Source organism: Bos mutus, chromosome 13, assembly GCF_027580195.1.
Source record: "Bos mutus isolate GX-2022 chromosome 13, NWIPB_WYAK_1.1, whole genome shotgun sequence".
In the NCBI taxonomy this organism is placed as follows: Eukaryota; Metazoa; Chordata; class Mammalia; order Artiodactyla; family Bovidae; genus Bos; species Bos mutus.
In genome coordinates, this window is record NC_091629.1 from 11,851,532 (window position 1) to 11,875,347 (window position 23,816).

Sequence of the window (23,816 nt, forward strand, 5' to 3'; positions counted from 1 at the left end):
ACAAAGAGTCTTTATTTATGACACATTTCTGAGTTTACCAACGCCAGGCTAAGTTAAATTCTGGGATTATTTGGTGACAGGGAGCAAACAAAATGCTGCACAATTCAACACTGCGGGGGGCGGGGGCGGGGGCGGGGGGACAAACACCTGGAGTGTCTTAAGTCGATGTACAGCTTGAACCTGACATTAAATACGTACGTTCAGTCAACCTCCGACACGGTAAGGGTCCTGAAGGGGAACGCCGGCCCCTCGGCCGCGCGGGAGCCGGGGCGGCGGGTTCGAGGCCGGGACGCGGCTGCCGCCCCGCCTCAGCGCGCGCTCGCGGCGCCGGAGCCCAGCGGGCGGGGCACGAGCCGAGCTGCCCGGGCGACCGGGTGAGGGCCGGAGTCTAGGAACTGAGGGCGTGTAAGTGAAAGGACGCGGGGGCTTTAAGGCGCTGGACGCACACGCCCTGCCCGGGGCTGGCAGGAAGCGCCCACCTGGCCGCACGGGCAGCGAGGCGGCTGGAGGAGGGGCCCCTGCGCGCCCGGAAGCTGAAGAATTCCCCCCTCCGCCTGCCCGCGGACCGCGAAGTGAGACCCGCGGTTGTTCTTCACCGGCTCCGAAAATCCAGCTCAGGGTAGCCCAGAGGCCTCAACCCCATGATTTGTGCAAAACTGCCGGCGACAATCTTGTAAAATAGAAGAGCGTCCCTGGGTGGGCTCGAACCACCAACCTTTCGGTTAACAGCCGAACGCGCTAACCGATTGCGCCACAGAGACTCCGATGTGGTTACCACCTCCAGCCATAACCTTTATGAAGAATAATAAAGGCAGTGCATGAATGTTTCTTTCTTTTCTGCTTACTGATTCCTCTCATTAAAATCCAATTTTTCCAGTTAGCATTTCTAACCCTTTAATTCTATTTTCTACCTTTAAGCATACTGTAAAATTATAAAATACAGCAAGATCGAGCCGAATTTCATATTGCAAGAGAGTTAAAATACTGCTGTTACTCCCCACCCCCCTCCCGTTTGGAACGTTTTGTTTCAGGGAGTTAACTATTTATTATGTTCGTTTTATAGGGAAATAAAAATTTTAATCTTATGAGCTGAGAAACTTTCCTTTTGTTTCAAACTCTATCCGGTGCTTTGTTCACTAATCTTCATAATTTTCTTGTGTAGCATTCCCAAGGTCATCTGAATTGTATCTGCCTTCTTCATTTTTATATTCAGGTATTATTAAAATAATCCGTATATACAATTCCCATTTGTTGTGTACTAATCTCTAAGTGCAATTACTCATCACTTACATTTTGTTATTGGGGAAAAGCTACAGCATTATTCTTTAATCTCTGTACACTGTAGTTAATTGCTAAATTCGCTCCCAAGTCTCCCTGAAATTAGCCTGTACACCTACATTTGAACTATGCCACTGAAAACATACATTTCACAGGATATTTACAACCCAATTTGAGGAAAGAGAAGTTAAAGAAGAAAAAAAAGTATGATTTATGATTAATGCCTGAAAATCCCTAACACAGAAACACCTGTGGCAAACACTACATCCCTGTAAATACACTATATGAAAATCTTACCCTTTGTGTGACTATATCCTGATGCCTTTTGAGATAATCTTCAAAACCCTAGACACTTCCCCCTCTTTCCGCCTCAGAGAATTGCTACTTTCCACTTGACAAATCTATATTTAAATTTTTAACAGTCACTAAATTGCTGTCTAGAATCCCTTGAGGAAGAATTCATATCTTGATTTATAGAAGTTGTATGTGGTGTGCCTTAGTCCAGTCAACATTTTGAGTTCCTGTGGCTTGATAAGACAACTTAAATTGGGTTTGGAACCTATTAGTGAAGTTCCTTGAAAGCACTGAGATATCAAACAGCTGTGGATTCATACCAAGCTGTACCACGCTGCCCTAAAAAAAAAAAAAAAAGATCTTTAAGAAATGCATTTGAAAATTTTGAATTAAAGAAAAATCCAGGAAGTACTTATAAAGAACATATAATGAATCTGCTTTCATTATATGATGCTACATCCATACTTAAACGTTTTATGTACCTGTTAATGTGAGCAAAAACTATGAGACACTGGTTTTTCTTCTCTGAATACCAAAATGAGTATTCTCTCCTTTGCTGTTGTGCTTGTTACTGTTCAGTTAGAACAGACTGCGACTAGTACCTCACCACCCTTTCATTCAATATTTACTCTGCTGCTTGAAATATTAGGGACAGTTCTATTCATGAGATTACCTAAAGCTCCAATCTCTTTTCCTCAGTTCAGTCATCATGCTAACATTCTAACTTTGAAAAAGAGAGATGCTGAAAAGGTTGATGAGAAAAAGAAATAATTGGCTCATCATACACTAATTAATTAGCTCACTGTATCCTAAAATTTTTTTTCTATGTGAAGACAGTTCTTTAAAATTTAGTCTTCAAGCCTAGTTCTGTGGTTGTTAATATTTTTAAGAAAATAAATTGCTATATCCACAGTTCATTAGCTTTGCCATTTTGTCTATTTGTAAATTCTTCAAAAGAACATATATTAAATGGAATATGAACATTTCACTCCCATGATGCATATCAAATGTAACTTCTATGCAAAATGCCCATTTACAAAAATAAGTGCATGTGTTGTCATCTAAATCTTTGTGATTATCTCATTTTAGGCCTTAATATCTATGCCCAGTTTTTAAAGCCAAATTAAGTCCACTGGATTAACTTCAGAAACACACATCATTTTTCCTTAAATTTCAGGATAACCCACAACAAATGATTCTTACAGCTTCATTAATACTTAGGGTCTTTATAATTGCTAAAAGTACAAAGGACTGGGCATTTTGCCCCCTTTTTGTATATTATATACAATGAACTGCAACTTTAACTCTTCCAAGAATGTGCCCTATCAAAGAAGCTGACCTCTGCAGATTAATGGGCCTCTATATTTTATTTCCATCTCAGAGAGGAAAAAAGAGAGAAAAAGAACATCTTGCAAATGGAATCCACCTATCTTGACATACAAGGCAAGATGGCTCACACTGATTTATAGACCTTCCTGGTATCATGATTTCAGTGCTCTCAGAAGCCATGCTTCCAATTTCAAACCAATAGAAGACGCAACCCACAGGATTTTCATGAACACAATTGTGCATGACCTTAATTCTTTTCAATTCCTGTATTTCAAAAGGACAGTGACTGAGTTGTTAAAAATGAAAAATCTTACGGCAAAAACCACCACAATATTGTAGAGCAATTAGCCCCCAATTAAAATAAATAAATTTTAAAAAATTAGAAAAAAGAAAAATCCAGTTAGTTAAAATTTAAAAAGAAATCCAGGGAGTTAGAGAAATCACCTCAATAGGGAGAGGATTGGGACACAAGGAAATCAGTTAAAAGAGAATGTTGAACCAGCAGTCTCTAAAAGCAAGTAAAGAACTATGAGACCCACTTTCAAAACTAACTGAAGTCACATTTTAAAACTGCTATGCAGTAAAAGGGAGTCAGACCAAAGCCCTGGGAATAGCCTCCTCCTTGTGGCTACTATCCTGTAAATGGATTTTTAAACCTTGAATTAAAGTCAACTGAATCACTGTGAAGATTGTAGCTGTTAAAGAGCTGGTATGTAATGAACTGTTCACTCAATGAAACATTGACCATAACATCATTAGAGTTTTCAAAGGCATATAAACATTATACAGGTCATTTTTATTAAAAAAAAAAAAAAAAAAAAAAAAGCACAAGCAAGCTCAAATAAATCCATATTTGAAAGATTTGACAATATTTACAAAATGATTCATCCTAGAATATTGTAAATAACAAGTGCTCTTATATATTTAAAGTATGATCCCACCAAAAGGATGTTTTTCAAATATGAGATATCACAAACAAAGCGCAAGCTCAATGTTTATGAGATATGGTAAAGGTAGTTTTCCCCCCCTGTGGCCCTTAAAGGACACTACCACTCTTCTAGAAGCTCAGTTGAAATCCTAGTATCATCCAAGTTCCTTATCTTTTATTTACCTTGGATCATTCAGAAAGTCATAGATTCTACCTTTGCAACAGCTCTAAACTTTGACTTTGTCTCCACTTTTCCACCCCCATTTTCACTGCTTAATATTCACAAGGTATACTCCATGTTCCTATTTCCCTACATAGAACTTAAGCTCCAATAAATGGATACTACTGTTATACCCATTTTATGGATGAAGAAACTAAGGCTTATAATGGTTTTAAATTTAAGTCCTAAATCTATTTAAACTTTAAATAACTTGCCCAAGGTACCACCTGTTGTTCCTTGTTGTTGTACCTTTTTTTTTCTTCTCATGCCTGTTTTTAGAATACCCTTCCCTTGTCATCTTGCCTTTTAAAGCCTATTTCTCCTTCAAGCTCATACAGTGGTCTCATCCTATGAAACCTTTCTTGATCCCTCCAACTAGATCTAATCTTTCCTTCTTGTAACCATCTAGCACTTTTTCCTTGGCCAAACCTCATATTATATTGGCAGCCATCTCTGTACCTATTTAAACCCCTTCTAACTTGTGTACATGCCTAGAGCTCAGAAATGTTATGTCTTTATACCTCCTATAGGACTTGACTTAGTTATGTTAAATGTATTGAACAACTGAAAATGAAAATGAAAGTTATAGTCATATTGTTGTAAAATATTAGTAGAGTTCACAGATTCCTACTATGAAGCTGACTAAAAGACTTAGTACCAGAATTATCAAGGGAAACAACAGTAATCCCAAGTTGACCAAAGATGAGACTAATAAAAGGTCAAATCGACTGTTTCTAAAAAAACTTTAAAATTTTTTAAAAGTTTAAAACACTGCTATTCCTAAAGGTGATTTTGGTACTGCTAAGGCTGAAGTGCTTTTCTAAATTTATTTATTTAACATATAAGACTTTGTTTCAGGCACTGTTCCAAGTCCTTTACCAATGTTTCCCTGTTTAAATTTTACAGTGACCTAGTTAAGTAACTTCCACTATTACCATCCCTGTTTTACAGGTAGAGAAACTAGAGTTAAGAAACTAACCCAAAATCACAGTCAGTGACAGAGCCAGTGTTCAAATCCAGGCATGTTACTCCAGACACTTAAAAAAAAAAATTATGCTTATTTATTTCAGTATTTATGTATTTTTGGCTGCCAAGTGTGGATTTAGTTGCCCTCAGGGCATGAGGGGTCTTAGTTCCTCAGTCAAGGACTGAACCATTGGTTCCCTGCATTGGAAGGCAGATTCTTAACCACTGGGCCACCAGGGAAGTCTCCAGACTACTTTCTTAACCGCTAGGCTATCCTGCCTCTTTTTTTGTTTTGTTTTTGAGAACTGTACATTAGACATGTTTTTAAACAATTTGGAGACTTTAAAAATCTCCCACTAGTTTAAAGTTGTTGTTTTTTTTAACATGATTTCAGACACAAAAGTTGCAAGAATAGTACAAAGAATTTAACCAAATGTCACAAATGTTGTTATCTTACTACACTGTAACTTTTTCTCTTTCTCTCAATATTTAACTTTTTCTGATTTAACAGTAAATTGCAGATGTGATAGCCATTAAATACTTTGGGGTATTTCCTAAAGTGAAGGAATTTCATTACATAACCACAGAATCATGATCAAAATTAGAATCTTAACATTGATACGGCATTATGAGGATTAGGACTTAATCTGTAGATCTTATTCCGATTTCACCAGTTGTTTCACTAAGGTCCCTTATTGCAAAACATAATCCAAGGTCATGATTTGCATGTCATTGAACTGTCTTTCAGTCTTTTAAAATCTGTAACAGTTCCTGAATCTATTTGTTTGTCTCTTACACACCATGACTTGGACATTTCAGCAGCATACAGGCCAGTTACGTTGTAAAATGTCCTTAAATGTCAGGTTGTCTGGTGTTTTCCTCATAAACAGATTCAGGTTGGGTGCTTTTGCTCCCTCTAACACATTTAATAAACTGGATGCTATAACATCCATCTGAAACAATGGTAAAATGGAAAAAAAAAAATGAGGCTAGAACAAGCCCAGGGAGATAGGTGACAATGACCTTGAGTTTGGCAGAACAGACTTCAGTATTCCTCAACATCATACAATGTGAATAATCTCATTTATTTAAACAAATATTCTTGAAATAATAATTAAAATTTTTATTTTAAAATCCCCTAATTACCCCTTCTTTGTTTCAATTTTATATTCACTAAATCACTCTGACCGGACACTTCATCTCCTGAGACATAGCCACCTGAAAGGGGAATAACCATTGCCTACGGTTTTGGGGGTGGGATGGATCATTCACATGATCTGTTGTGATCAGTGAATCATCATTGAGTTTTGTGGTTCAAAAATAAAATCCTTTATCACTTGGTTATGATAACAGTCTTCCTCACCTGTTAACCTCTTGGTGAACAGATGCATATTAATTTCTGAAACTGTGAAGTAAGACTCACATGGAGCTGCTGGGGTTTATCAGGGTTTGGACAAGGGTACCTCTTGTCCTCGATTGGCTGCCACAGAAGTTTGTACTAGTCTTCAGAGAAACAGAAGCAATAGGAGATACATACAAATAGAAAAAGAGATTTTTTCTGAAATGTTTTCTCCTGAGGTTATGAAAGCTAAGAACTACGACCTGCCATCCAGAAGCAGGAGGTCCAACCCAAGCCCAAAGACCTGGGCACCAGAGGAACCAGTGGCATAAGCCCCATCCTGCCCAAGAAAAGGAGCACCAGAGTCTGAGGGCAGAATAAGATGGACGTCCCAGCTCAAACAGAAAGGTCCTTTCTCTGCCTTTTGTTTTACTCAGGCCCCCAGTGGATTGGATGATACCCACCCACTCTGGCCAGGGGGATCTTCTTTGCTCAGTCTATTGATTTAAATGCTAAACTCTTCTAGAAACACTCTCACAGACACTCCCCAAAATAACATTTGACCAGCAATTTGGGCATCCTTTGGCCAAGGCAAGTTGACACATAAAATTAACCATCACAAAATTCTTAAGCATAATCAATAAAATATAGGGAGCAGAGATTTTTCAAGGATTTAGCACTGTCTAAAAAAAAAAAAAAAAAATCTCTCAGAGATAATAGGGGATCCACGAACAATTCAACAAGGGATCTCTACAGAAAACTTGTGCCATGGCCCTCCTTTGTCAAGACCAGGAAACAGGTTGTGATCTATTTTACTCAGGGGGACAAAATCCAAATTTTTTTATGAGCTACAGAACCAAATACAACTGTCTATGTCAATCCAAGAGGATTATTTCTTTCCTCAGCATGAAAGTTTCACCTTGCTACCACAGAACTTTTTCCTTGGAAATATTTTTAAACTTTTTTTTCCCCTTTAAGATTTTCAATAACAGAAATACAAAACCAAGAGGTTCTATTGCCTAAAGAAGAGATTTTTCATTTCTAAGAATTCTTACATTTAAAGACCTTTTAATCTGTTTGTCTAATTTTACAAGGTATAACCAAAAAAAATACTTTTTAAACTTAATAACTTGAAGGCTTTTACTGGAAGTTGAACACTAGGTTCTCAATTAATATTCAGCATTCTAACAATAAGAAATTGAATGCCTCAATTCATAATTGACTTTTTAACTGCTTCATAGAATACAGGAGAGATTGCCAAAGCCCATTATCATCAACATAAAAGTAGAATTATATAAAAGGCTCATGTAGGTGAGCATTTAAATTTAGATTTATGCATATATAGTACTTCCCAAGTGGCTCAGGGCTTCCCTGCTGGCTCAGCAGTAAAAGAATCTGCCTGTCATGCAGCAGACACAGGTTCCATCCCTGGGTTGGGAAGATCCTCTGGAGAAGGAAATAACAACCCACTCCAGTATTCTTGCCTGGAGAATCCCATGGACAGAGAAGCCTGGAGGGTTCCAGTCCCTGGGGTTGCAAAGAGTCGGACACGACTGAGCGACTAACACAACACAACAACAACCAGTATTCTTGCCTGGAGAATCCCATGGACAGAGGAGCCTGGTGGGTTATAGTCCATGGACTCGCAAAAGAGCCGGACGTGACTCAGCATCTAAACAACATACACACTACTATGTATAAAATGGATAACTGATGAGAACCTACCATGTAGCACAGGAAACTCTACACAATGCTCTGTGGTGAACTAAATGGGAGGGAAATCTAGAAAAGAAGGGATATATGTATACGTATAGCTGATTCGCTTTACTGTATGGCAGAAATGAATACAACATTGTAAAGCAACTATGTGCGTGCTCAGTCACCCAGTTGTGTCCAACTCTTTGCAACTCCATGGACTGTAGCCTTCCATGTTCCTCTGTCCATGAGATTTCCCAGAAAAGAAATTCCTCCTCCAGGGAGTCTTTCCATCCCAGGGACTGAAAGATCCTGCATTGGCAGGTGGATTCTTTAGCACTGAGCCACCTGGGCAGCCAGCAGCTATACACCAGTAAATATTTGAATAAGTAAATAAATTTAGATTTATGCATGTAATTTAGTTATTTTTAGATGGAAGACTTTGATCCAAAGGCTTCTATTTCAAAAAGGTATGAAAGAAAATTCAGACTGATGTCTCTTGAATTATCAAGTAATTTGGGAAAAAGAATGTCTTCAATACAGTTCACTTTATGGTTTTGGAATTGCAATTATGATACTAGTATAAGGACAGACATAGAGATCAATGGAATAAAATTGAAAGCCCAGATATCTATAACTAACTGAGTCTCAACAGGTAGGCCAAGACAATTTAGTAGGGAAAGAATAGTCTTCAACAAATTGTTCTGGGACAACTATACATCCACATACAAAAGAATGAAGTTGAATCCCTAACAAACATCACATACAAAAATGAACTCAAAATGAATCAAAGACCTAAATGTAAGAACTAAAATCATAAAATTACTAGAAAAGATCATAGGCCTTAAATTCCATGCTTTGAATTAGGCAACAATTAAAAAAAAATACAAGCACAAGAAAGAAAAGAAAAAATAGATAAATTGTATGTCATCAAGATTAAAAACTTTTTGTGCTTTCAAGTTCCCTATCAAGAAAGTGAGGGGGGAAAAAAACACCATAGAAAAAGAGAAAATATTTGCAAATCATATCTCAGATAAGGATCTAATACATAGAATATATATATTAAAAAAAATCTTACACTGCAATAAACTAACCCAATTTAAAAATCGGCAAAGGATCTGCAGACATATTTCAGAAGAAGTCATACAAATGGGTGTCAGACACAGGAAAAACGGCCCAATATCATTAGTTGTTAGGGAAAAGCAACTCAAACCACAATGAGATATCACTTCACATCTGCTGGCATGCAAAAATAAAAAAGATGGACAATAACAAGTGGTGACCAGGATGTGAAGAAATTGGAACCCTTTGACATTGCTGGTGAGAATGCAGAGCATCACAGCTACTTTGGAAAACAGTTACACAGGTCCTCAAAATGTTAAACATAGAGTCATATGACCCAACAATTTCACTCCTAGGCAGTTAAAATTGTAAGGTAAGTCACTTCAGTCGTGTCTGACTCTGTGCGACCCCACAGACAGCAGCCCACCAGGCTCCCTGTCCCTGGGATTCTCCAGGCAAGAACACTGGAGTGGGTTGCCGTTTCCTTCTCCAATGCATGAAAGTGAAAAGTGAAAGTGAAGTCGCTCAGCGACCGACTCTTAGCGACCCCATGGACTGCAGCCTACCAGGCTCCTCTGTCCATGGGATGTTCCAGGCAAGAGTACTGGAGTGGGGTTCCATTGCCTTCTCCGAGTTAAAATCGTAGGGCCACACAAAAACTCAATCATGTTCACAGCAGCATTATTCATAATATCTCAAGATGGAACCAAGTTCATCAGTTGATGATTGGACAAACAAAATGTGCTATGTCCAATTAATGGAATATGATTTAAGGGATCAAATATTTATTTAAGGAATAAAGTATTGACATAAGCTGTGAGATGAATGAACTTTGAAAACTTCATGGTAGGTTGGACCTCTTTTTTTATGCAAAGGCAAAAAAATCAGACTCAAAGACCACATATTGTGGTGGTGTTGTTCAACCACTAAGTCCTGTCTGACTCTTTGTGACCCCATGGACTATATATAGCACACCAGGTTCCTCTGACCTCCACTATCTCCAGGAGTTTGCTCAAATTCACATCCACTGAGTCGGTGATACTATCTAATAGCTCATCCTCTGCTGTCCCCCTTCTCCTGTCCTCAATCTTTTCCAGCATCAGGGTCTTTTCTAATGAGTTGGCTTTTCACATCAAATGGCCAAAGTACTGGAGCTTTAGCTTCAGCAACAGTCCTTCCAATGAATATTTAGGGTTGATTTCCTTTAGGATTGACTGGTTTGATTTCCTTGCTGTCCAAGGGACTCCCAGGCACCACAATTTGAAGGCATCAGTTCTTCAGTGCTCAGCCTACTTTATGGTCCAACTCTCACATTCCTACATGACTACTGGAAAAACCATAGTGTTGACTATACAGACCTTTGTTGGAAAAGTGATTATCTCTGCTTTTTAGTAAGCTGTCTGATTCCTAAGATGTCAACGTTCACTCTTGCAATCTCCTGCTTGACCACATACAATCTACCTTGATTCATGGACCAAACATTCCAGGTTCTTATTCAATATTGTTCTTTATAGCATCAGACTTTACTTTCAATACCAGACACATCCAGACATCCAGACGTCGTTTCAACTTTGGCCCAGTCGCTTCATTCTTGCTGGAGCTATTAGTAATTGCCCTCCACTCTTCCCCAGTAACATACTGGACACTGTCCAACCTGGGGGGGGTGGGGGTGGTGCGCTCATCTTACGGCATCATATCTTTTTCCATTTTCATTCTGTTCATGGAGTTCTCCAGGCAAGAATACTGGAGTGGATTCCATTTCCTTCTCCAGCAGACCACGTTTTATCAGAACTCTTCCCTATGATCCATCTGTCTTACGTGGCCCGGCACAGCATGGCTCATAGCTTCACTGAGTTACGCAGACACCTTCACCACAATAAGGAAGGCTGTGATCCATGAAGGGGCCACATATTGTATGATTCCATTTATATGAAATGTCCAGAATAAGCAAATCTACAGATACAGAGCAGAAGTCAGGGACTAGAGGGTGATTGTTAATGAGAATGGGGTTTCTTTGGGAAGTGATGAAAATGTTCTGGAATTAGACAGTGGTCATGGTTGCACACTCTGTAAATACCCTTAACTGTACACTTTAAAAGGATGAATTTTATGATGCATGAATTATATTTTAATTAAAATAAGAAGCATAATTGTGTCTTTGAATTCTTTTCTAACAGGGAAATAAAGGCAGAGAATTAGCTAAATTGCCCAAAGTTGGCAGTGGAACCTGCACTCTAATTTGCAAATCTGTGTATTCTAGTCCACTACTCACAGTGACTATCCGTATCTAACCCAACTCGCATGTTGAAACTGTCACCTGGTTTCTGGCTAATTATTGACATTTGGTGATAAATCTGGCAGGAAACATTTCCTTATCTACTTATTCTATAATATGTGATGGCTTGATATGTAAATCTATGTCTGTAGACCGTCCATTGATTTAGGATCAACTTTTAAAGCAGTTCACATTGACTGAAAACCTTGCATGTGCCCAGGCTCAGGCACACATTGTTTTGGAGATGCAGAACTCAAGATCAGAAACTCAGGGAATTAGAGATATAGATTGAGAAATCAAGAGTCTAGTGGTGCTGGTTAAAGTCCTAAGCTGGGATGAAACTGCTGGGGAAGAGCAGGTTCAGCGGGTAAAGAATCGGCTGCAATGCAGGAGACATGGGAGACATTGGTTCCATCCTTGGGTCGGGAAGATCCCCTGGAGGAGGAAATTTCAACCCACTCCAGTATTCTTGCTTGAAAAATCCCTTGAACAGAAGAGCCTGGCAGGCTACCATCCAAAGGACCAGCAACAGTGGAACACAACTGAGTGATTAAACACGCACACAGCAAGCAGAGAAGAGAGAAACTCAAATGGAACCCAGGAGCACAGATGTTTCAAAGCAGCAAGTGGTGAGTGAATGACAGAGGCAGGAGAAATCTACACCCTGGATAGGAAACCTTATATCTTATATTCAGTTCAGTTCAGTTCAGTTGCTCAGTTGTGTCCGACTCTTTGCGACCCCATGAATCGCAGCATGCCAGGCCTCCCTGTCCATCACCAACTCCCAGAGTTCACTCAGACTCACGTCCATTGAGTCAGTGATGCCATCCAGCCATCTCATCCTCTGACGTCCCCTTCTCCTCCTGCCCCCAATCCCTCCCAGCATCAGAGTCCTCTCCAATGTGTCAACTCTTCGAATGAGGTGGCCAAAGTACTGGAGCTTCAGCTTTAGCATCATTCCTTCCCAAGAAATCCCAGGGCCGATCTCCTTCAGAATGGACTGGTTGGATCTCCTTGCAGTCCAAGGGACTCTCAAGAGTCTTCTCCAACATCACAGTTCAAAAGCATCAATTCTTTGGCGCTCAGCCTTCTTCACAATCCAACTCTCACATCCATACATGACCACAGGAAAAACCATAGCCTTGACTAGACCGACCTTTGTTGGCAAAGTAATGTCTCTGCTTTTGAATATGCTATCTAGGTTGGTCATAACTTTCCTTCCAAGGAGTAAGCGTCTTTTAATTTTATGGCTGCAGTTACCATCTGCAGTGATTTTGGAACCCAGAAAAATAAAGTCTGACACTGTTTCCACTGTTTCCCCATCTATTTCCCATGAAGTGGTGGGACCGGATGCCATGATCTTTGTTTTCTGAATGTTGAGCTTTAAGTCAACTTTTTCACTCTCCATTTTCACTTTCATCAAGAGGCTTTTTAGTTCCTCTTCACTTTCTGCCATAGGGGTGGTGTCATCTGCATATCTGAGGTTATTGATATTTCTCCTGGCAATCTTGATTCCAGCTTGTGCTTCTTCCAGCCCCGCGTTTCTCATGATGTACTCTACATATAAGTTAAATTAGCAGGGTGACAATATACAGCCTTGATGTACTCCTTTTCCTATTTGGAACCAGTCTGTTGTTCCATGTCCAGTTCTAACTGTTGCTTCCTGACCTGCATACAAATTTCTCAAGAGGCAGATCAGGTGGTCTGGTATTCCCATCTCTTTCAGAATTTTCCACAGTTTATTGTGATCCACACAGTCAAAGGCTTTGGCATAGTCAATAAAGCAGAAGTAGATGTTTTTCTGGAACTCTCTTGCTTTTTCTATGATCCAGCGGATGTTGGCAATTTGATCTCTGGTTCCTCTGCCTTTTCTAAGACCAGCTTGAACATCAGAAGTTCACAGTTCATATATTGCTGAAGCCTGGCTTGGAGAATTTTGAGCATTACTTTACTAGCGTGTGAGATGACTGCAATATTGTTATTATTTGTTTACATGACTGTCTTCCTTGCTATTCTCTGAGCTCCTCGAGTTTGTGTCCCTCTACTGCAGGACACAACTTAGTGACTGGACACACACACACACTGCAGAGAAGTATTTAGATAAGTCACCAAGACCCCTCAAATGGTCAGATTTCATGGACTTTCACCACTCCTTCTTACTTTATCAGCGTATTATCTTTGATACTGTAAACAGACCATTACCTTATTTTTTCTTAAAATGTAGGCACAAAAATGGCACTCCTCTCCTGAGGCTCCAGCAAGGGCAGCTCCTTGGACATAAGGCTGAGTTGCTGCTGCAGAGAGCCCTCCTGGAGATGGGCCACTCACCTCTCCTGAGCCCCTCCGCCTTCTACTCCACCGTCTCCACTGCAGCATAAGCCCACACAGGGTTCTTTGTGATGCTGCTGCTGCTAGGAAGCTCTACTCAGGGGGTCCCACCCCAGAAGATATGAGACCCAGATGTCTATTGCACAGTACAATGGTTAAGAGTAGAGTCCCGGCTTCATCCAGATGCACTGCCTTGTACAAGCTTCATGACCTCTCTCCTCGTCCTGTCTGCTTTGCAGGATCCTCTTCCCCTGTTGACTCTGAACACAGGGATGCTTCCTCCCTAGTCTACTGTCATGCTGCCAACCCCAATCTCTGGATAAATAACTTGTGAATGTACATTTCTTTATATATATATAATGGTATATATATGGTATCATTATATATATATAATGGTTTTCTTTTTAAAAAAATTATTTAGTTATTTGGCTGCATCAGGTCTTAGTTGTGGCACACGGGATCCTTGTTGCCTCATGCAGGATCTTTTTCCACTGCAGTGTTTGGACTTTTAGTTGTGCTCAGGCTTTGTTTCCCCCCGGCATGTGGAACCTTAGCGCCCCAACCAGGGATTGAACCCATGTCCCTTGCATTGCAGGGCAGATTCTTAACCACTGTACCACCAGGAAAATCCCTGAATTTATAATTCTTTTCCAGACCTGCTCCTGAGGTCCAATACCATGCATCCATCTCATCCTTTCAGATTCAGCATGCCAAGAAAAGGAACTCTTTCTCCCAAGATTTGCCTTTCCTACATTCCTATTATCATGTACCCTTTAACCCAACCCTGCAATCTAGGAATTATCCTATCTCTCCTCTCCCAAAGCCAATTGATAAGGAAATCCTATCCATTCATAAGATAGTTTAGATCCAATAGCATTCTCATTAGTATGCTGCATATTACATCCTCATCACTTCTTCCCTAAATGGCTGCCATTAACTCATAATTTCCCTACCTCGCATCGTATCTTAATTCCAACCAAGCCTCCAGTTCACTGGAAGAATGGTCTTTCTAAAATACAAAATTAAGTATTTAATTTACTAGATGAAAAAGCTTGAATAACCTATAGCATGGTTCCCACACTGTGCACCAAGTCACCCTTGGGCACCACACCGTGACCTCAGATTTGCTGTAGACTATGTATTTATTTATTTATTTATTTTGAGGAAAATGCAGCAACATCTATCAGACACTGCACAAATTACTATTATGGCATTTGGAACTAGCAACTTAATGAATGGAACTGTTAGGTATTTCTCTTGGTCTTGAGCATTGTAAAAAAAATTGCAGAGACACTAAGGGTGCAGTGAACTGGTACCTACCTCTCCAACCCCATCTGTCTCATCATGCCTTGACTTCTTCCCCAGTCCTACCCTGCAATCCAGCAGACAGGCTTGCATCTCCCCAGATATGTCCTTTCTGCCATCCTGAGTGGTTAGGCTCTGACATCTAAGAGAGCAGAAATATGGTCCATCCAGGGTTTAGTGGTGAGAAGTAAATAAACCAGGAAGTCACTCCATAACCTCTACACTGGGTGGATTCTGTATGTGTCAGATGATCTGAAGTTTAAAAAAAGGCTGACTGACTCTTCTCTGGAATTTCACATACATTTGTCAGGCCAAGGGGAGTGGGGAGACCAGCTCTCTGGCCCTCATCTGCTCCCACTTTTATACAAAGGTCTGTGTTTTTCTGGGCTTCCCAGGTGGCTCATTGGTAAAGAATCTCCCTGCCAATGCAGGAGATACAGGAAAAATGGGTTAGATCCCTGGGTCGGGAAGATCCCTGGAGTAGGAAATGGCAACCCACTCCAGTATTCTTGCCTGGGAAATCCCATGGACAGAGGAGCCTGGTGGGCTATAGTCCACGGGAGTCCCAAGAGTCAGATATAACTTAGCAACTAGATAACAACTGTATTCTTCTAGGACAGGAGGCGGAGACCACAGCAAAGCAACAGTAAGACTGTCTTTGTTAATGACTGCACCATCCCTTCCTTCCCTGAAAAGTGGCCTAGCACCTGAGTTATAGAAATGACTGCTCTTTTCTCTGTGCCCAACTTTATCTTATTCCATCACAGCATCTCTAATATTTTTGCATGTATCTGTTCACCTATCTTCTCCACTTGACTATAAGCTTGTGGAGGACCAAGACTATGCCTGATTTAATTCTGTACTCTCACCTATCAGAATGCCTGATACATAGTAAGTGATGAGTGGATAGTTGGTGAATGAATAAATTTCAAGGAGAATGTGGGTAAGTCCCAGAAGACGCTCAGGCAAGTTAGAAAATAAACAGTGTTCACTAGATTAAAAAGTTCAAAAGTCAATGACGATAGCAGTCAAAGGTGTTTCAAGAGTGTGATAGGGACAAACTAGTTTGCAGATGCTGGGTGCAAACTGGGAGATGTGGCAGAGTTTACTGTTTAAGTAAAAGCCACTCCCTCATTTCCTCCTGGCTAAGCAGAATTTCAGTTTTGTTTAGGCATTGAGAAGATTCTCTTTGATGTGGAAAAATGGGCCCAGTTCCTAAACTATATAAAAATTCTGACTGATGAGATGTAAGAGGAAATCCTTTGGTGGGGTGCTTTTGGAAAATATTTTACCTCCTTGACATGAGTCAGGCTGATGAGGAACAGTTTCTGCCTATTTTTTCACTTCTGTACCAAGGTGAAGATGTGATACTTAAAGTGTGGCAGCCATTCTGCAATCATGAGTTAAAGGTCAAGTGAATTGCAGAGCTGTGACATCACTGAAACCCTGAGAAAATACCAGCAAGTCTTTACCTACAGACTTGTTACATAAACAAAAGAATAAAAACCCCAACCTTCTGTTTTAGCTATGTTTTCTAGTACATTCTAATTTATATAGAAAGAAAGAAAAGATAGAGAAGACAGTATAGACACCCTCTTCTAAATAAACATATTACAAATAATAATAGATCAGCAGCTAAAGACAGCTTGTTCAGTAGCCTTTGGAAATGAGGCTAGAAATGCAAACGTAATAATGTTACAGGGGCATTTAATGCCAGAGAGGAGACAGGCTGTAATTTTGTTGGCAATAGAGAGTCATAGAAGGTTTTTGATTAAAGCTCTAGAACTTCCAGAAGTTACTTTAGCAAAATTGGCAGGATCTGTATGTGCCCAAAGAATCATACATTTCAAGTTACTTTTATTTGACATGATTGTATTTGGCACTGCCCACTGCCAATGCAGGAGAGGAAAGAGACATGAGTTTGATCCCTGGGTCGGGAAGATCTCTGGAATAGGAAATGGCAACCCACTCCAGTTTTCCTGCCTGTGAAATCCCACGGACAGAGGAGCCTGGTGGACTATAGTCCATGGGGTCACAAAGAGTCAGACATGACTGAGCACACACACACACACACACACACACCACTGCATATGGCAGAGTTCATACAATGTGTGAACACCCCTCACTCAGTTCACACATGAGTAACCAAAACAGTAACTGTGTTACTTTATCACGATCGTTGGCCTAATACAAACATGAAGTCTCAGAGCAAATGAAGTATTATATTATTTCAGTGTCACCATGATATGAATAGTCTCTGTGAAAGTTACTAGTCCCTGTAAAAGTTACAAGCAAATAAAACTTCTGTTAATGAAAAGTAGCAATGGTAGAAATATACACTGTATGCCTGCCCATCCAGTCATGTCTGACTCTTTGCGACCCTTTGGACTGTAGCCCACCAGGCTCCTCTGTCCATGAGATTTTTCAGGCAAAAATGGAATGGAGTAGGTTGCCATTTCCTCCTCCAGGGGATCTTCCCAACCCAGGGATCAAATCAGAGTCTCCTGTGTCTCCTGCATTACAAACATTCTTCACCAGCTGAGCCATCAGGGAAGCTCCACACCTTATATGAATTTCTGCCATATAAAATGAGAACATGAGGCCACATATGTACTTCCAAAATACCAATTCCTAACACTCAATCTGCATCAAAAAGAAATTAGACATGCCAAAATACTGCCTTACATTCTAGGCCTGAGACTGATTTTTCAAGAGTGTTTTATAATGACGTGGAAAGTTCTCAATTTGCTTGCTTTTAAAAGCATTTTTAATGATTTAGTCATATTAGAATAAACACTCTTATGCTTATTCATAGCTTCAAACAAGTCTCTCTCTCCTACTAAATCTACTCAGAAAACAAGCTTTCAAAAGACAGACACCAAACTAGAGAAATCTCTGATGTGAACATCATATAATAATTGAACATGGTATAGGAAAAACACTGAGGAATGGTGTTTACTTTGTCATCCTATATGTGAACACCATCTTACAATAGTTATTACTAATTAAGATAAAGAAATGTGTCATTTGTTTGTTGGACTAGGAATTAATGCTAGAGATTTTAAATAAATTGTAACAGTCATATCATAAAGTAGAAAGAACAAAAATGTTAACATCTTGCTGTAGTTGCCCTTGATCTTTTTATGAAGAATCACCACCCCCTTTGGATTTCTTCCTATTCCCCTCCTTCCTTTTCTCCAAAAGGAAATCAATTTTTTTTTTAAGTCAATGAGTCCTTCCTGTTAGTAGCACTATATTTCACATGTGTATATCCTTACCCAGTTCTTTCACATATGAAATTATTCATATGTAAATTATTAAATTCTTCATGTAGGTTATTTATGCATTCTGAATATTAATCTTTTGTCAAGTCCATGTCTTGGAAATATTGTCTCCACTTGTCTTTTAACCTTTTATGATGTCTTTTGTCATACGTATACAATTTATTTTAATATAATTCAGTGTATCCTTCCCCCTATGAACTGTGCATCTCAGTGTTTTAAGAAATTGTTCTCTACTCCAAGGTCATAAAGATATTCTCCTATATTTCCTTCTAATATTTTTAAAGTTTTGTTTTTCTTATTTAGGTTTTTAGTCTATCTGAATTTAATTTGTGTGTAGAGTAAGGTAGGGACCTAATTTTATTCTTTTCCATAGGAATGTCTGTTTTTAAATGAGAAAAATAAAGAACTAATCACTCCTTATAATGTGTATTTACTTCAACATCAGATACCATGTCTGATTTATACCCTTCTCCCCAATACACTGACTCAATGGTCTTTGAACATTACTAATAGTATGTATCTATATATTCTAAATAAATGAGACTTTTCTCTAGGCACCCCCCACCCCCTTGCTTAGAGCAGATACAAAGTTGTCCATCTAAAATAAACTTAATTGTGCCTTAATATATCCCCTTTGAGCAGGAAACAACATCTTAATAGGATTAACTTGGTATAAATACTGAATCATTCCAATTAAAATGAAGGGTATTAAAAAATAAAGGGCAGTAATAACTTTTGAAGTTTACCCATTTTTAGAAAGCTTGTCTAGGGGGAAAAAATCTACCTACCCTTTCACTGAGACTCATTTTGCTTATCTATCAAGGGAAAAGCATAAAAAAGAAGTAGGAGTCTGGATTAAACTATTTTTAAAAGACATAAAGTCAGCTGTTTATGTAAAACTCAATTTGATAAACATACCAGGAGGATACCAATTTACAGATTTAGGATCTTAATAAGGCCTAGTTGCACTGGTTTAGCTCTTGCCAAGACTACTTCCTTTCTTTTTTCTTTTATGAAGAAATAGTCTGAAAGTAAGATATGAACATAACCTAACTTTAATCAAAGCAATTCATGAAAACCAAGGAAGGTAAATTTTTAAAGAACCATTCTAAGATTCTTTCAAAGAATACTACCCTGAGACAGTTTTAAAGAGATTCTTCTTATGAAATTTTGAAATCTTTTCAAATAATTCCAGGAGCACTAGAATCTTGTAAGGAATGAGCATGTGTATATTTTTCTCTGTAGGATATGGTTCTGACAGACCACAGAGATCAAACTAGTCAGAAGATATGAAAATAAAGTGAAAGGTAGTTGGTAATAATTACACTGGGAAGCACAATCTTTTTGTTTTCAAATATTGTATAGAGACTAACCTTTTTTTTTACCATGACTAAAAGACACATTCAGGGCAGAAAATGATGTCACTGCTTTCAGAGTTTTGTGTTGCCTGAAGCCCTTCACTTGAAATAGCTTCTATCAGCTGATTCTTTAATAGAACCAAGGCACGTTCTGCCCAAACACTACCACCACCCCCAGCAAAAACAAACCCGAGACTCTACTACTACGATTGAGCACAATCCGGAAATATCACCTTCTGCTTTATCTTTAACGTAGCGACATATTTCTCATTGTTTCACTGAACACCACTTAGAGACTCTGAACTTCAAAATCATAAAAGCGTCTAGAGAAACTGTCCGAGAACCACATTTTGGGGCGTTACGTATTTAAAAGCATCTCTCTTTTTTTAAACAGAGTTCATCCTCATTCTTCAAAAGGATCAAAGTCAACAATGCGTGTAAAAGGAAAAGTAATTTTCAAAAAAGTTCGGCCTGGAGAACACAAGTATCTCAGTGCTTAGGGTTCCCTCGGCTCAAAAGAAAACAAGGGGAAAAAAATTATTAGCATTGCCGTCTTCTCTACACACTTCTCTTAAAATGGTCCTTGGAAGTCCCTTGGGAAAATGAGATCCATCTATCCAAGTATGCCATGCCCGCGAAGATGGCAAAAATGATATTCTAAAGCTTAAAAAATTCAAAAAGGTATTAACTTCTGCGCAAGCCCTGAGTCTCCTCCAGGTCTGTGACGCCCGGCTGGTGGGACGGCGCCGCGCGAGTCCAGGAGCAGAGCCGCGGGGGACGAGGGCGCCGGGCGAGCGCACGACTAATTAAAGGAGCCATCTGAGTTCTAAAAAAAAAAAAAACAAAACCAACCCTGTCTCCACCAAACCAATTCGATACCTAGCCTCACCACCCCCACCACTCCCGCTCCCCGACACGCAGAAAACACCAAGTGAGACGGGCGGGGGAGCGCGAGCCCAGAAAAGGAACTGAGAAGAGAAGCGCCTGTGACACAAAATGGAGAAGGAGGAACCGAGAGGGGAAAGAAAAGAAGGAAAAGCGGGGGAAGGAGATGGTTAAGAAGAAAAGCAAAGGGGTGATGGGGTAGCGATTACGGGGAGAAAAGCCGAGGGGCGGCGGGGCGTTAAAGGACAAGAAACAGAGTTGCCGAAGTAAGAGACGGAGGAGAAAAGAAAGACGTCCTAGAGGCCGAGGCTCCATTTTCAGCAGCGCCATTTCGCTTTTCCTTTCGCCGCGTTTTGTTTGGTTTTGTTTGCAGCGGGTGGACGGGCGCCAACGCGTTTCTGCAGCTTCAGCAGCTTTGCTCCGGCAGACGGGGAGGCACGCAGGGCCCGCGCTGCCCCCTCCCCGCTCCGGACGTCCAGCGCACCTCCCGCTCCTGCTGGTGGCTGGGCGGCCTCCCTCCTCGGTCCCCGGCCCGAGGGGGCCCGACCCAAACCCCCGGGGCCCGCAGATCTCTCCAGTTCCCCCCGCGGGGTTGGCGGCGGGCGCGTGCCGCAGAGGGATGGTGTAATCGAGAAGCGTCGAGGAAAGAAACTGAAAAAGACCGACTGCACCCGAGGCGGGGAGGGAGGGGCGCACAGTGACCGGGGAGCCAGGAGGGGCGCCCGAACCTAGACCTTTCCCAGAATAGCTGGGGGTCCCGCCCGCATTCGGCCTCGGGTCGAGCGACCCACGGAGCACCAACACCTGCACCCTGCGACGGGGAAGGCGCGGCCTCGTTCGCACGCTCCCGCCGGGGCCACGTCCCCGGCCCACCCGGAGCCCCGCTGCCCGAGGCGGCGCCTGGCCCAGGCCTCCAGGCCTGTCCCCGCAGCCGGAAGAATGGCTAAGACCGGGCTCGGCCCGGAACCTCAGGCGGGCCCGGGAGAAACGATGGCCCAGAGCCAGCCTCTGGGCGCCCGTCCGGGAGGCGGCTGGGACGCCGGTCTGCGCGGTGGCAGTCCCAGGGATTTTCGGCGCGGGGATGTCCCTAAGCTCCTGCGGGGTTAAATTCTGGGGCAATGGGAGGCTCTTTAGGAAACAGAAAGTGAGGTTTTCTCACCCCCGACCTTCAACTGCTAGTTTCCGTCGACTGATAGTGTCTATTGTAAGAGTGTCCAACGCGCCCCGGGTAGATTCCCTTCGTACCCCTCTCCTTGTTTCTTCACTTGCACTTGACAGTGTCCTTCGCTCAAAGTGACGTCCTTGCCGGCGCTAGAGGAGCCCCCGGCTCGCCGGCGTCTGCAACCTCAGCGCTAGCTCCACGGACGATCCTCTGGGGACAAAGTCGGCGGCGGGGGGAGACGCCGGGCAGCGAGGCCGCGCGTCGGGAGCTGCGGCCGGCCTCGCCCAACTCCCAGCATTGACCCGTACGGGGCGGCCGAGGAGACACCGCGGCCACACGCGCCGTCGGGTTCCGCGCTGCGCAGCGCTGTGGGCTTCCCGGGCCCTCCTTCCTTCCCGGCGCAAGAGTGTGGTGGCTTGAGTCTGGAAGCGACGGCTTTCACAGGCTTTCACAGGTGGAGCGGAGCCCGTGAAAGTGTGGACTCGGGATCACTGCAATGGTAACCGAACCCCACAGTGTCCCAGGGCGTCTTGGTCAGCGTTTCCCTGGTTTTGCACCTGGAAAAGAAACGTCTTCACTCCTGTGCGCCCCGGTTCACTGCGTCCTCTTTCCGTGGTCAACTCTAACCAGATAGCACTATCCGTGCCACTAGTCCCTGGAATGCTCGTATAACTCAGACCTTGCAGTATATCAGACGCGCCAAACTCCGCGCCTTCGACGATCCTCGGACGCCAGCCGCCGGGCCCTTGAATACGCTCGCTCCGTCTGCCACGCACGCGCAGGCTCACCTGCCGCTTTGCCTAGGACCTTGGAACTCCGCGAATTTCTCACTACTTCTACGTTAGCCGGCCTTTAAATTTTGAAGTAACATTTAGGCTATTTCAACTGTTGATCCTTCATATAAATATTTTTTTCAGATTACAGATTTCCACAAGGAAAACATCTCTTTCCCAAACGAGGGGTGGGGTTGGGTGGGGTGGGGTTGGGAAATCCATCCAGTTTCTTGTATTCTAGTAGAAAAGTTGCATTAAAATGCAGGCTTAGAATTACTTCAGGATTAAATCCTTTTCCAAAAGAGAAAGCTCGATGGCTAACTTCCAACTTTAGTCTTGGCATCTTTAGGTAAGGTGATCTTCTCCTTCTGTTTTTTGTGACTTTCAAAGACAAGCAGATCAATGCTAAAGTTCAGAGAGCCATCTGTGATGGTTTTAGAAGATTCTACAAAATTAAGAAGTAAAAAGTATAGAAAAGCTATAAGGCCTAGTTCACAAATAACACTGCAGCTTCAATTTCTGAAACAGAAAGGACTGTAGGAGATTTTAAACATTTTAAAAATTAAAGTATTCCAATCTGGAACACATATTTATCATCTGACAGTATATGAAATTTACATTGAGCATTGTCCATAAGTCTCATGTTTATATTGTTTCTTGGATTTACTCAAGTTTTTGTGCTTCCCTCTTTTGTGGGAAAGTTTATAATTTTAACTCACCATGTTTAATTTAATCATGATTTTTCTTTTTAAGTGCAAACTCTAAAGCCATTTAGAAAGGATATTTTATGGCAGCCAAATACAAGAGCAAATAAAACTTAAATAACTCTCTCATTTCTCAAGGATCACTTCCTTCAGAAATAAAAGTTGAAAGTTGTAGCTTAATAGGTACTCTGTCCACTCTTAAATCTAGCCACTGAATGCAACTGATTAGGTATTAAGGCCTACTTTCTGTTTGTTTGTTTGTTCTTTAACATTCCAAAGCATTTATTAAACTCAAGAGAAACCTGGGTTTCTTTTCATAAGTTCAGGTACTGATTAATTTTCATTGCGTTAAGGTACTCATGTGAATTTCATGTGTTAAATGGTACAAAGTAGTGTACCATTCAAAAAGAAAAGCATCTCTATTGGATAGATCTACCCTGTAAAAAAAGCATACAGTCACTGTCTTAGACTTAAAAGAAGAGGCAGATTTGAAGTAGAACTCTTATGTTTGATTCAAAATCCATTTAGAAAGATAGTTAATGTAAATTACCTTCAGAGCAAATTTTTGGCAAGATAGTTCTTAGGAATGAAAAAAACTGAATCCAAAATGTCCAATATATGATAGTCAACT

At 41.1% G+C, this 23,816-nt stretch overlaps 1 long non-coding RNA gene and 1 other non-coding gene across 2 annotated transcripts in view; both read right to left on the reverse strand.

The window, feature by feature from the left end:
• Positions 1–22,050, reverse strand: part of LOC138990382 (uncharacterized) — a 31,234-nt gene extending 9,184 nt beyond the window's left edge. Inside the window, exon 1 of the long non-coding RNA XR_011466444.1 lies at positions 21,706–22,050. This is a non-coding gene — a long non-coding RNA (uncharacterized lncRNA). The remainder of the gene's footprint in view (positions 1–21,705) is intronic.
• On the reverse strand, positions 688–761 carry TRNAN-GUU (transfer RNA asparagine (anticodon GUU)). The gene has a single exon. It is a non-coding gene; the product is annotated as a tRNA-Asn (tRNA).
• Positions 22,051–23,816: the final 1,766 nt, after the last annotated feature.